This window comes from Puma concolor, chromosome A3 (genome assembly GCF_028749965.1).
Source record: "Puma concolor isolate L17-30 chromosome A3, mPumCon1.1.hap2, whole genome shotgun sequence".
Lineage (NCBI taxonomy): Eukaryota > Metazoa > Chordata > Mammalia > Carnivora > Felidae > Puma > Puma concolor.
This window is the reverse complement of record NC_141669.1, coordinates 55,866,198-55,880,721: the sequence shown is the minus strand read 5'-3', so window position 1 is coordinate 55,880,721 and position 14,524 is coordinate 55,866,198. Positions and strand designations below refer to the sequence as shown.

Below are 14,524 nucleotides of genomic sequence, written 5' to 3'. Positions count from 1 at the left end.
TAAAGAGAGAAAAGGAGCCTAGGGCATTTTAAGTCATCTATGTATTATGTGTTTGACATTTCCCAATCAATGGAGGCCCTTGGGGTCCCCATTTCTGTCGAAGGAACTAGCTCTAATACCAGCTGCAGGGAAACTATCTGAATGAGAGTCCATTTCAGCTGCCTCCCTCCAGCCACCTTTTCTGAGTCCTAGTGGCTTGCTGCCTGCTCACAGCACAAAAAAAGGGGTGGGGGATGGACTGCAGGAGTGGTGATTAGGACAGGCTGGCCAGAGAGGACAGCCATGCAGAGCCATCGCACAAAAACGAACCATATAAGGTCTCTTCCATTCCTGCCAACAACCGAGTTCAGTAATGAAATCCAGTTCGCTGGGTTTGTTTCCTAAAAATCTTTATTACTTTTATAGAACTTAAAAAATGCATTTCACCAAAATCTACATCCACCCTACACCTATTCATTTATGCAGTTTTCCTAAGGGTCGCATACATGCCTGCAGTGACTTTCATGAGAGTTTCATAACCATCCAGGAATGTATCACCTGATTAATTCAATCATCTAACGTGCAAACCCAAGCAGCAAGAGGCCTTTTATCAAATGTCTACACACTAACTCAGCTAACATGCTAAATGATCTAGCTTAATCACTTGAGAGCTAGGTCACATTTGTAAATGCACAAATATATTTTTCACAAATCAAACAATTTCCTGGAGCCTGGTTAGAACTTTCCTTAAGAGCCAAAAGAAGACACAAAGCAGAGTTCCCAGCTGCTTTCAGGAGGAGAAGTGGGTTCCAGTCTGTGTGAAAGGGCTCCTTTTCTGGCTGTGATTGCTCATTGAATGGGGTTTCGGTAGGAAGCGAAGAGGAGAACCTGCACTGCCACTACGATGCTAATGATGAGAGTTTCGGTGCATCCTCCCCGAAGACCCCCCACAAGACTTTACCAAGTTTGTCCTGGCTTAGTCCCCTGCCGCCATGAAGGACAGAACCTAAGTGGTCCCACAAACCAGACTTTACAGCTCCCCTAAAACCTGATGTTCATTTACTTAAGCATTTATTATACATCTGCTAGCATATGTACATCTCGGCTCTGGCATTTGATCACAAATACAGGCTGGGAACACTTAACAGCACTAACATCCACATAAAATAGTGTGGAGTCCACCGCCACTAAGAAGATCTGTATACAGTCTTCTCAAGGCAGTTCGCCCACATATGCTCCGCACTCCTGACACTGTGTTTACTAGATGTTCAACTTGGGACCCAAATTCTAAAGGCCATCCAATGCCACATTCACATTTGAGAAGAAAAGTTTGTGTGTGGGTGTAAGCGTGTGTGTGTATCTGCACTCATGAATTTTTGGGGAATGAGGGGGAATGGAAGTCATAGTTGACAACATATGAAACCTTTAGATGTGTCACAGCTGCTCCAACTGGCATTCATCCCCTGAGCAAGGAATTCTAGAACATCACATTTGTAAGGAGTCCGTTTTCACAGTGCACTTCAGCATCTCAGAATGCTCTCTTGGAGAGCAAAGTCAATCCTAGGTCACCATTTCAATGTAGTTTCCTTTGTACTAAATCCTACTTTCAAGAAAATTCTTGCCATGGTTCACTGGTGTTTAACCTATCATATAATATCCAGGTTTACTGTGTTAGAAGAAGCAGAACAGTATTAAGCTTTTCCCACAAGCCTGTGATTGCATTTGACCTAGTAACCTGTATTAGATTAACATTTATTCTACAACCGCACAGCAAGCCTTGCACCTTGGTGAGCTGCAGTTTATAGAGGACACTAACCATTTTTACAAGTGGAGCAGGAAAAGGGAATTGAATCTGAGGGAGTAATTCCAAGCAAGTATGTTGCTGCAGCAGTTAAATTGTTTATACGAGGAGTAGGGGAATTACTTCTGACTGACCTCTCTTTTTATCTGCTTAAAAGACAAAGTGCAGGTCTCCATCGCTGGGGCAAACTCTGGGGAATGCAGCCTTAAAATGTATGGGAGCCATAAGGCTCCGCCAATCCACCAATAAGGAGCAGCTTCAAAGGCAAAGCAGAGCAGGAATGTAAACAAAGTAGAGTCACTGGAATGAGGACATTTTAACAGTAGCCAGGGTTCAAATGTCCTCCCATAACCCCCGCGGCAGACCCTCCAGGTCAGGTGGGACAGAAGTGAAACACAAGTTCAGAATGAGAACAGGCTTTTCCATCACGGATATTTTGATGGAATGGCCTCTTGATTTTCCTTGGCCACAGCTCAGTGTGCGGCGGATTCATTAAGGAACAAGTCAGGCTTTGAGGGAGGCTGAGAATGGCAATAAGGGATCGGTGGAGGCATCTGTTTGGGACTAAAAAAATAAAAAATAATTTTTTTTAAAGGCTGAATCCATGAGGAAGCAATTACCAGGAAATCAAAATCAGAACTGTCTGAGCATCCACCCAACATAACAATGGGAGGAGGTCACCCTACATTATACAGTATCATGTAATGAAATCCAATTTATTCTTTCAGTGAATGCCAGATTCACCAACAGGTCCGCGGTGATGGCTGGGAAGTGTCCCTCCTAATGGAGTCTGAGGGGAAGCTGTATCTAAATGATAGACCCCTCCAAGAAAGTCCAATTGTTCCTTGAAATGAAGCAAGCAACACAGCAATAGAAAAGAGCAAGAGCAATGTCCTTACATTTGAAAATCACACACAAAGAGTGCTAATGTACTTCTCTTCACATCCATGCAGCCATATTCCCTCCCACAGAACAAGATGTGATATGATTATTTCACAATTTCAGCATTTCTTTGTCTCCTTCACTTGGTCACTATGTCTCTTAATTTGTGATGGAATCCTCCAGAAGTTTCTGGGTACTCATTAGAATCGCCTTTAAAAAGTAGCTTATTAAAAATACAATTGCCCAGCCTCCTGTCGAGACACTGAATCAGAGATAACTGGCATGAGGCACCATCTTCTCTAGGATTAACCACTTCCCTCAGTGATTCTGATGAACCCTCTCAACCAAGGTCCAATGTTCTAGAACACACAGAATGTGAAAAAGTTTCCAAATGAGGGTCTGTTAAAGAGATATCAACCAGAGCTTGGTCACAGCTATTTAGACTCAGCAGCACAGCAAAAGCTGACCCTGTTCTATTTGGGAATCAGCTCAATTAAAGGTTGATGGAAGATTCGCTCCTACACCACAATCAATAGGTGCAATTCTGCAGCTGTCAATGTCACGTGGTAACTTGGCTCTGGGGTTGCCAACCCTCCATGATTTTCCTTCCCATTGTCTGTGGAGGGAGGTGGAAGCTGAAGATTTAGTGTGTAAATCTAGTGTGTAAATTTAGTGTGTCACTCCTTGGGCACCCTCGCCTCCTAAATTTGGGATCTGGCGGGCCTTTGTAAGCTATTTCATTCAGAACAACAGGAAGGTATTTCTTGACTTCTCTTTAAAAAAAGCATGAATAACTTCTATAGCCAGACAACCCAGGGAGGCTGTGTGTTGTTTTGTTTTGTTTTGTTTTGTTTTGTTTTTTGAGGAGCAAGAGTAAGGATAGGTAGTGGGGTTGACGGAAGGAGAGAAGAGAGAAACAAACAAGGTGCACCTGGGAATTTTAAAAATCAGCAATGAGTGAGTTGTCAGGTGGGGATAAGAGTGGAATCTGCCCTCGGGATGCCACCTACCAACAGGCCTGAACACAGAGAGAAAACTGTCCAGCTGAAGCAATGCCTGTCAATAAGATGATCACTAGGATGAAAAATCAGTGTGTGCAAATGCCCTACTTTTAAGCCCCTCTACTCAAGTAGGCAAACAGGGAAGATTCCAGACAGCCCAAGGAGACAGCTAAATGTGAAGGATGTAATGTGATCCCCATTCCTTCCCTCACCTGCTGCTACAGATCCTTAGCCTCATTCTCCCGCCTCGGGTGTTCAGAGCAAGAAAAGGAGAGAAAGGAAGGTGCTTCTTAAGAGACAGATAATCCTGCAGCCAGCAGGCTAAGGGGCTCTTTCACCCACATTCATCTTAATCCCAGGCATTAATTCTATAGGTAACCTTACTCCTGTTAGCTTACCCTTGGGGGGAAAAAATGTGAGGGTGGCGGTAAAAAAACATGAACATTGATGGTAGCTTTTAAACACAAATCTCTACAGTTACGTCATTTCAAAGTCATGGTAACAATGAAGTACACATATGTGCCACAAACAGGTAATATAGGTAAATGTTCATGCACACCTGTATTTGCACATACAATCTTTTACCCAGCTATATCCATCCATACGTAATTATGAGGTAGGTTAAGTGATAATGGTGGTATGACAATGAAGTGCAGAATATCTCAGATTCAAACTGGAAAACACTTTACAGATTACTTTCCTCAACCCCTTCATTTTACAGAAGAGGAAATTGAGCCTAAAGAAGCAGGAAGAAATTTGCCCAAGGCTGCACACCACCCCCTAGCAATGGAGTCTGGGCTGGACCCCTCTCCTTTCTCTCTGTCTGGTGTTCTTTCCATGTACCACACTGACTCCACAAGGAAAAGGGATGGAAAACATGGACTCTAATGTCATACTGTCAGTATCAGGGTGAGTCATAAAGCATCCAGAGGAGCCTCTCTATATGGTGTGCAGAATTTCAAGTTGTCTGCTGTGTATAATGTGTCCATTTAGCCAGAGTCTCTAGTATTAATTACCTCTGTGAGATACAATATGGCATCATGCAGCTTTGGAATCTGTACCCTTCATTAACCGTTTCCCCATTAACCTTGACTGGAATCACATTCCCACTCTAACCGGTAAGATGTGTTCTATTTGTAAGCACTCCCATTTTCTCTTTGAAACCATTCTCATATTCTTATTTCATTGTAAATGGTCCTACTTGCAATAAAGTGCCATTGAACGTATTTACTATTTGCTGCTTAATTTTGTCCTCTTGGAAGGAGACCGATGTCAGTTCCAACAGTAGTTAATATACCTTTGAGCACACACTGTGACCTTTCTCCTGCTCATGCCTGACTTCATTCTCAGATCTCATTAAACAGCAGAAATTATCTTCAGAAAGAGCAAAACCAGAAATGTGCAGGTTTTGTGCTCAGCTATAGAGAAGAATTTGATTTAAATGGCCCCACAATGGCACGCATGTAGAAAATAAAAGAGGATGAAACTTCCAGCTAAAATGGACTATTCTCTCAACAAGCTAGACAGTATTACACACACTTACCTGGAAATAAAGAGGATTTGAATTATTTTGTGTACCTGAGTGCCCTAACACGTGTGTTGCAATATGGGAAGCCCCCTCTCAATATACAAGCTTGTTACTAGGTGTTCTGAGGTAGAAATGAGCCTCTGGGAATAATCAACCCACTAAAAAAATCCTGAGGGAGTCAGGCAGAGGAAAGGCAATTTTTTTTTTTTTTTTTTTGATGAGTAGAGGAAGAAGGTTATAGGTTAGAAAAGAATAAGGAATTGAGTCAGATCTCAAGAAAATCAGATCCAGGTAAGACATTGCAGAGTCCCTGAATCTGTGGTTCCCCAAACACCAGCAGTGGGAAAAGGTAACTCTAAGAGCAAACAATGAAAACCTAAGATGGAGGTGAGTTGGGAGAGGGAGTAGGCCAAAGAAAAGTTTACCTACAGCCAACCTTGCCCTTGGACATAGACTCCGTGCTAAGAGCAGAGGATAGGGCCAGAAATTTGTCCCCAGAGTAATTAAGTCTCAAGCTCTTCCAAGCCTCAGACTGACTGAATTCTCTCCACCATGAACCCTGCTACCCCTTTGGTGACTTCAACATAGATGATTCTTCCAAGCCTCAGCCCTCTCAATTCCTTGACCTCTGGCTGCTAAGGATCATTTCCTCCTATCCACCCATGCTTATACCTAGACTACTGATTCTCAGCACTGGCCATACATCTGAATTATCTGAGATAGTTTTTTTAAATTACAATTCCCAGGTCCCACACCAGACCAATTACAGTCAGAATCTCTAGAGCTGAAGCCAGTCACCAGTATTTTTTTACAAGCTCCCCTGGAAATTCTGATTAAAGGCTGGGGCTGAGAACCAATGACCTGAATATTGTTATTAGCAACAACTGCATCAGTCACAAATTCTCTATTTTAAGCTCTCTGTTCTCTGAGGATAGTCCCCAATTTCTCACTCACTCATTCTAGTACCCCAAACCCCAAATTCCTTGACTCCAGAGGGATTTCCCAACAACAGATTCTTCCACTTTTTGGATCTATCTGCCCTGCTCATGCCCTCATTTCTCTTTACTTAGCTTAGAGACCTCTTTTCATTATCTCTCCCTTGCACATACCCACAAATACCATGTTCCTTTCTCCTCTGCTAGGCTTGCCTGACCACACACACCCAAATCCAGGTTTGCATCAGTCAGGAATTCACCAAGAAAGCAGTCAGGAATTCACCAGGAACAAAGAGAAGGCAAATGAAGAGAATTTCATAGCATGACTATTTTCAAAAGTATAGGCAAGTGAAGGGAAAACAGTAAGTAATAAGGAAGCACCCAAGGCCAACAGCAGGCAGAAACAGTTACCAGCTCTAGACTTGAAGAAATGAGGAGAAGGGGTGGTTTCTGGGACCTAAAAAGAGCTACAGCTACGAGAGGGTTGCTAGATAGGAGCTGGGACCTTCACAGAGGGAATTCGCCATGCCTGCCAGGGGCCAATAGGGAGCGAGTGGGAGTACCTCACTGCCTCCTGCCTTCCAATCTGTTTCCTGTGCCTGCCATCGGCCAAAATCCAGAGACCAAGGAATCCATGGAGTCATTCATAAATGGCAGCCTCCTAGATGAATATTTGCCCGCCTCTCAGAAAAACAAATACTAATAGTGGCAGTATCAATTAATACCATTAGACCAGGGGCTACCAGGCTTCTCCTTCTGGACACTATACCTCTCGGCCTTGGCCATTTACTTCTATGATGAAAATGTGTTTGCAGAAGTCCAACTAGTAGCATGGTGATTCATACTTTGTTAAACACCCAGCAGAATCAGCCAGTTGTACCCCCCAATATTCATGCTTCTACTACTTTTTGAAATAGAGCCAACTATTTGTATCTGGGCACATGACATAGAAGAAAGACTGCATTTTCAGTCTTTCTTCCCTGAAGCTATACATGGCCATGTAACCAAACTCTAGACAAGACCATGTGAATGGAAGTGACGCATTCACTTCCAGGCTGTGGTCCTAAATGATCAACACCCCTTCCCTCTTTCCTCCATCCACTTACCTGGATCATGGATGTAGGGGAGCCATTTAGGATCATTCATATAAGGGCAACACCCTAAAGATGGAGGGAAAAAAATAGAAAGTGTTAGGTCTTTGGACAATCTTGTGAAACAGAGCTCCACACCAGCCCTGACCCTCCTGCTTCCAGACTATTACATGAGAGAAAAATAAAGTCTGTCTTATTTAAGCCACTTTTGTTTAGAATCTCTATTTTATGTAGGTGAACATTTATCCTAACTAATCCAATAACCAAGATCAAATCAGAAGAGCAGCCACCTCAACCTAACTAGTCCTCCAGACAAAAAAACTCAGTCCTAAAATCAGTCATCTCGGTGGGTGAATATAGTCCCAAGGCAACTCCTGGAACCTACTACCTTCTAGCAATCAAAACCTAACCCTTACTTCTCATCTTAAGGGGGGGAGCCACTGAAAAAGTCAGGTGCAGACAAACGTGCAACCCTAGCTCCCCCTCTGTTCTGTCTCTGAACACTCTACAGGCACCACTGGGGCTATCTACTTCCAGAGCCAGTAGTCACAGCCAGGCCACAATACCCCACACTCAGGGAGGGCCTTGGAATATGCTAAGCTCTGGTGAGGAGACTTCTAAAGGTGGCGGCTGAAACAAACTAGGGTCCCTGCTTCCAACTATGCACATCTGCTATGCAGGCTGCAAAATGGCCATATCACTTCCCCACACTTCATATACCCACCCAACCCCAACCCCAGTCCCAGGACCTACTCCTCCCGCACATTCTATCAGATACTGCCTCCAGATAAGATCTGTTTCAGAGAGGAGGTGACCAGGGAAATGCAATACATTTTAATGGAATTTTAGCAAGTTTCAAAGTAATTATAATATGCCTTATAAAATAAGGCTTATAAATATGCCTTATAAAAATAATATTTAAAAAACCTTTGTAGCCATCTTTGATAATTTCCTATACATACCATGTAGTTTTCACAGGCCTATTCATTTGTTCAATTGAAATTTCAACCAGATGCAATGCCCCAGAATGGGTGTAGGTATGTACCTAGACACTCAATCATTCTGTCAAAAAGGTAAAAGAAAGCTCCCACGCTGAACATAAAGACTGGTGATCAGCCACCCTTCTATGCCCTGACTTACCCCTCCCTGAACCCTGTTCACACCCACCTTGGAAGATTAGAGGAAGTTAGAGCTGCAAGAAATTTTGCTGGGTTTCCTTGCAGCAATGGTATCCTTAATGAAAATGAGATTTCATGTGGAATCTTCATGTTTGAGACAAATAGGAGCAGAAATTCACTAGAATATACTTATTTCATGAGTTCATATACGCCATGTATTTGTAGTATAAAGTATATTGCTGACCACTCTGAGACTGATTTGGTGAATATAAAAATTTGGAATAATCACAATTGTATATAATCCTCAGTATCCAATTTATTATTTCATTTTGGTTTACTCGCACAGTATTTAGAAAATACGGATTCTGGTTAAGTAGTTGCAAGTGGCAATAGTTTTGTATTGCTTTGTTTTAGAACAACCTGCCCTTACAGCCTGGGTTTCTGTCCAACTAAATTCATCCAGAAGCTTGCAAGAAAAGTAGTAGGAAGTATCTGTTTCAAAGTTGAATTGTTAGTAACACCTAATAAATTCTTGCATTTCTAATCATAAAGTCAAAAAGGAAACATTCATTCTGGCTCTAAAGTGATGATTTCAAGATGTGAGAGAGTCAGTTGTGGGTGCACAGACAAGTTTTATGCCATGAGGAGAACAAATGCAAATAAGCTTGATGTAGCACTTAACTGAGCACGTGCAAATGTACTGTGTTCACAAACGCACTTGTGTAATTTTCTATCAGTGGAGACGTGGAGCAATCATGTCAACATTTAAGAGAGACAGACAGACAGACCAGTGCAGAATATCAATATCTCTCATCAAATATGTACATCCAGATGGCAGGATTTTATTCTGATGTTCATTCCAAGTTAAGTTAACCTAGCAGCACATTTTAATATGCTGGTGTTTTTAGATATGTTAAAACGTGAAATAAAACAAGTCTGAATGTGTGTTATTTTTATTACAGTGTTTTAAAATAGTTAAAATATATTCTCCAAGGGAAAGTCAAATAAAAAGATTGCAAAACTACTAAAACTTGTCTGTGGAGTCCTCTAGGCTCCCATGGAACTGAGTCTGAGAATGATTTATGAGGTGTACATAAGACTTAGTCAAAGTGTGGTCAGGGTTGGTTTCTTCTAAGGCCTCTCTCTTTGACTTGCAGCAGGCCACCTTTTCCCTGTGTCCTCATATGGTCTTTCTTTGTGTGTCCATATCCTGATCTCTTCTACTTACAAGGATACCACTTATATTGGATTACAGCCCACCCATATAACCACATCTTACTTTAATTACCACTTTCAAGGCCCTATCTCTAAATACAGTCACATTCTGAGGTGCTGGGATTTAAGGCTTCAACATATGAATTTGGGGGATACAATTTACCCCATAACAGGCATAATGGTCAGTTGAGTTGTCAAGTTCCCTTAAGGGGTTCAGAATATGAGAACCAAGATAGCAGCACCTGTCAGACACATGATCTTTCAGTACTCCTCCTCCACCCCACTCCAGCATGATCTTGGACACTCCAAAGGAAAGGCTGAAACTACATTTAAACACCTCTTCACTTTAAATACACTGTATTTTTTGGGGCGCCTGGGTGGCGCAGTCGGTTGAGCGGCCGACTTCAGCCAGGTCACGATCTCGCGGTCCGGGAGTTCGAGCCCCGCGTCAGGCTCTGGGCTGATGGCTCAGAGCCTGGAGCCTGTTTCTGATTCTGTGTCTCCCTCTCTCTCTGCCCCTCCCCCGTTCATGCTCTGTCTCTCTCTGTCCCAAAAATAAAAATAAACGTTGAAAAAAAAAATTTAAAAAAAAAAAAAATAAATACACTGTATTTTTGTGTAGATTAGAGATGCGGAGTCACCAAAAAGACATGTAGATTTGAAAAGAGGAGGATACATTTTGGTACTTTTGGTTTTCTAAATTAGCACTCTAGGTTTAAATATGAAAACAAAACACACACAAAAAAACGTAGTTGAAGATTAAGGAGGGTGGATTTGGGAAGTTCTAAACCACCTGAATACTCACAGATTGGATAGTTTGATAATCCACATAAACTTAGATTTAGAATCTATGAAAAGTTAGGCTTTTGAAATCAGCTCTGATGAACAAAACTTAATTTCATTATTAAACAGAGCTTTTATTAGTGAATAAAAAGGACAAAGGATCCCCTTATAAAAACAGAGGGCAGGGGCGCCTGGGTGGCGCAGTCGGTTAAGCGTCCGACTTCAGCCAGGTCACGATCTCGCGGTCCGTGAGTTCGAGCCCCGCGTCAGGCTCTGGGCTGATGGCTCGGAGCCTGGAGCCTGTTTCCGATTCTGTGTCTCCCTCTCTCTCTGCCCCTCCCCCGTTCATGCTCTGTCTCTGTCCCAAAAATAAATAAACATTGAAAAAAAAATTAAAAAAAAAAAAAAAAAAAAAAACAGAGGGCAATAACATATGTATAGGTAGAAAGGAATATGAATGGCTAATTTATACATAAATGGTGTTCAATATCATTCATCAATCAAATGCAAACAAGATTAAAATAAGATACTGTTTTCTATTCATCACTGACAAAAAGATTAAAATATTTAATAATATGCAGTGCTACAAAAGGTATAGGATAGAACACACAGTTGATAAAAGTAAATTGAGAAGGGAAATTTTGCAGCATTTTTCATCTAGAATCAGCAGAAAAGCTTCTAACATTTTCTGCACTAGAGAAAGAAAAGATTTGTGCCCAAATGTTGAGATGCATCTGGTCAAGGCTCTAGAATAATAGATGTTCAAAACCCATCTCTTCTCACAAATTAGGGCTTGCTGATTGACCATAAAAAAGAATCTTTAAGATGGAAGTATATTTATTTATAACATACTTCCTCTAATCTTTTAGATGTTCTTAATCCCAAGTCAGTCAATAAGAAGAACCTTAGCTCTCCTCATCTACAACCAAGTATGGCATTTCTTCATTTCAACCAAGTGTGGCATTTTTTCCTTTCAAATTCTACCAGAACAAACTTACCCCCCACCCCTGACTCACAACAGCCCATTTTATACCACACTCAGTCTCTGCCAGTACAGCTACAGCTCATTCCCCTGCTCTACCTTAGGATGTATTTCCCTAATCCACCATTTGCATCATGTTACTTCTTGCTTAAGAACCTTCAATGACAGGAGCTCCTGGGTGGCTCAGTTGGTTAAGTGTCTGACATCAGCTAAGATCATGATCTCATGGTCCGTGAGTTCGAGCCCTGCATGGGCTCTGTGCTGACAGATCAGAGCCTGGAGCCTGCTTCAGATTCTGTGTCCCCCTGTCTCTCTCTGAGCCTCCCCCATTCATGCTCTGTCTCTCTCTGTCTCAAAAACAAATAAACATTAAATAAAATTTTAAAAAAAGAACCTTCAATGACTACTCATTACCTATTTCATCTCTTCCAGACCTCTCAAGGGGCTTAGTAATATGGGCCCTCCAAACATTATTTCCTATTCTTTCTTTCAATACCTCTTCCAATCTAATTAGTCACATCTCACTTTTACCTAAAATCTATGCTCATGTCCACCTCTATGCCTTTGACGTTACAGTTTCTCCCACCTGTAACTCCCTCCCTCCTGCCTTCCCAAATGCTACTTGCCTTCCAATAATAATTCTAAAAAGGAATTGATTTTTACTGAGTATTATTTAGTGTTTTTTTCATGGTCCACGATTTCCCATGGCAAACATCACAAACCCTTCCATTCAATCAAATATTCACTGAATTGGTTTCTCACTTGGAATCCTGTGACATGCCAAACATTCTGATAGACACTTGTGATAGAGACAGAAGTGGACTCGATGTGAACCCTGATAGATGGAGAAGTAGAAGAAAAGCACCAGAGGCAGAAGGAACAGCGTGAGCAAAGGCATAGGGCCATAGGTGTGGCCTATGCAGAAAATAACATCTGATGAAGATTCGGGATGGAAATGGGTCACATGGGAGATAAATATTCTCACGTACAGTCAGTGTATATTCCTCAAGTCACTATAACAGACATGCTGACACATGTCATTAGAGGGACATATGCTTGAATTAAGTTGTGAACTCCCAGAATTAGACTCTCATAGGTTTCCTCCCGTACCATCTTTCTCTGGTTTCAGTTGGGGAAGGTACTCAGATTTCCTTCAAAAATTAATATGACTCTAAGATTTCATTAACAATAACAACAAAACACTCAGGAACTATTCATATGAGGGTTAAGGTTCAAGCAAGGCAGAACCAATCATGGGCTAGGGCTTAGAGAAGGGAGGGCAGAGCAAGGAGGCTGGTAGAGTCAGGAGTGACTAGTGCCCCAAATGAGGTATGTCCTCACTTGGGAAAAGGGGCGAGCCAAGTATGGGACAGGAGGTTTTATACCACGGTGGCACCTTCATCCAGGGGGTTTCAAAACTTCATGCAGGTACTGTTGACTGGACAACTTGTCAATTCCTATACCCCTGCCCTGAATCAGGCCCTCAAAAGGCTGCTCCAACCTGCTATGGGACTTAAGTCCAGGACTTACATGATGTAGTAAGGCATAGGATGGTTAAGTGTCACTAGGTCCTATCCACCCCAGTCATCTGAACGACTGGGTGTGATTTACATTTGTATGTACATCTGCTCCCTCCAGTGCTAAAACTTGAAAATTCCAACCTGTTTTCCCAAATGGCCCAAATATGACAGTTTATAAAGCAATCACCATGCTTTTTTTAAATTGTTTTGCCTTTAAACTTAGGTCCTATGACTTCAAAAATATCAGTCCCATCTTCCTCCCTTTTAGCTAGTCCTGATAATTTCTTTCCTACCTTAACTGTTAAAAATCACATTTTCAGGGTCACCAAAAGGCTCAGTAATATGCTTCAACCACATAATTCACAGAAACGTCTGCCAAGCAGCTCAACTTTTCTACAACCCAAACAAACTCAAATTTACATTTTAGGAGAGCATTAAACTAGCAAAGAAAACATTCTCTCTACACCAAGATTTTCAGCTGTTTTCTAAGGCCATGCATTCATGGTGATATGTGAATCTAGAACGTTCCTTCTCCCTTGGTTGGAAAGCTTCTCCTCAGTAGCAAACACCATTAAAAATGTTTCTCAGTGGAATCAATAGAAGCATCTTGTCCACTATGTCACAAATTTCTGATACTGGAAATATTCAAACCTCGGTAACAACAAAAATTTTCCCAACTTCATACTTCCCTTTTCCTATTCTTATTCCTGGTAGCAAAAGGCAAAACAAAAACAAAATCCCACTAGAGTATTTGACTATATTTGTTTCCGACCTGAAAGCATTCTGCCAGGGACTTGTGTGTCCCCACTGTCACTATCTTTCTCCTGACCGCAGTCTGGCTTTGGAAAGTCTAGAGTGTAAAGATTAGTAGTGACAAAAAAGAAGAGAGAGAAATTGCAGCATATCTGCTCAGTGTGGTCTAAGCCCTCAGCAGCTGTTGTTTGACTGGCTTTGGGTGATGGAGTGAGGGATATGGAACACAATCAATCCCTACCCCGTTGCAGCTTTTAGTGAAACTCTTTGGATAAGCAGCGACCTCCCAAAGAAACAAGTTAAACAGCAGATTGGAGACAAGCTGGAGCAGGAATGCAGCACTGCCATATTAGAGCATATTTAGGCCCCAGGGAGGAAAAAAGTTGAGAGAACATAAATTCAGAAATCCATGAGCCCTGGGACTTAGTCTCACAGTCCTCTCTCTTCACTGTCTTTGAATCACTAGCAGCTGCAACCTGCAAGACTTATTTTAAAGCTACACCTAATCCAGCACCCTTGAGATCTGGGGCTCAGAGTTTACTCTTGGAGGAATTGGAGACCTTTAGAAGGCTAAAGTAAAATAGATGATGGCTGCCCTACAGCTCTGTGGGGAAGCTGAGCACCCTGCTCTGAACTTTATTAGAGCATTCATCACACCGGTATAATTAATGTTTATATCTCTCTCCCACTGGACTATGAGCTCCCCAAGGGCAGGAATCATTTCTCATTCATCTCTCTATTCACAGTGCCTAGCTCTGTTCCTGGCACAAAGCAGACTCCCTAAAAACGTTTGCTGGTGGATGCATGGGTAGATGGGTGGATGGATAGGTAGATGGATAGATGGATGGACAGATGGGTGGACAGATGGATGGTTGGCTGAAGGAACTGATTCTGGACTTAACAAATAAAAATTTGAAACAAACAAACAAGAACAAG

The 14,524-nt window shown here is 42.0% G+C and overlaps 1 long non-coding RNA gene across 1 annotated transcript in view; it reads right to left on the bottom strand.

Annotated features, from left to right (window-relative positions):
* Window positions 1-14,524, bottom strand: part of LOC147582463 (uncharacterized) — a 266,379-nt gene that overhangs the window by 27,354 nt on the left and 224,501 nt on the right. Inside the window, exon 2 of the long non-coding RNA XR_015248718.1 lies at window positions 7,233-7,286. This is a non-coding gene — a long non-coding RNA (uncharacterized LOC147582463). The remainder of the gene's footprint in view (window positions 1-7,232; window positions 7,287-14,524) is intronic.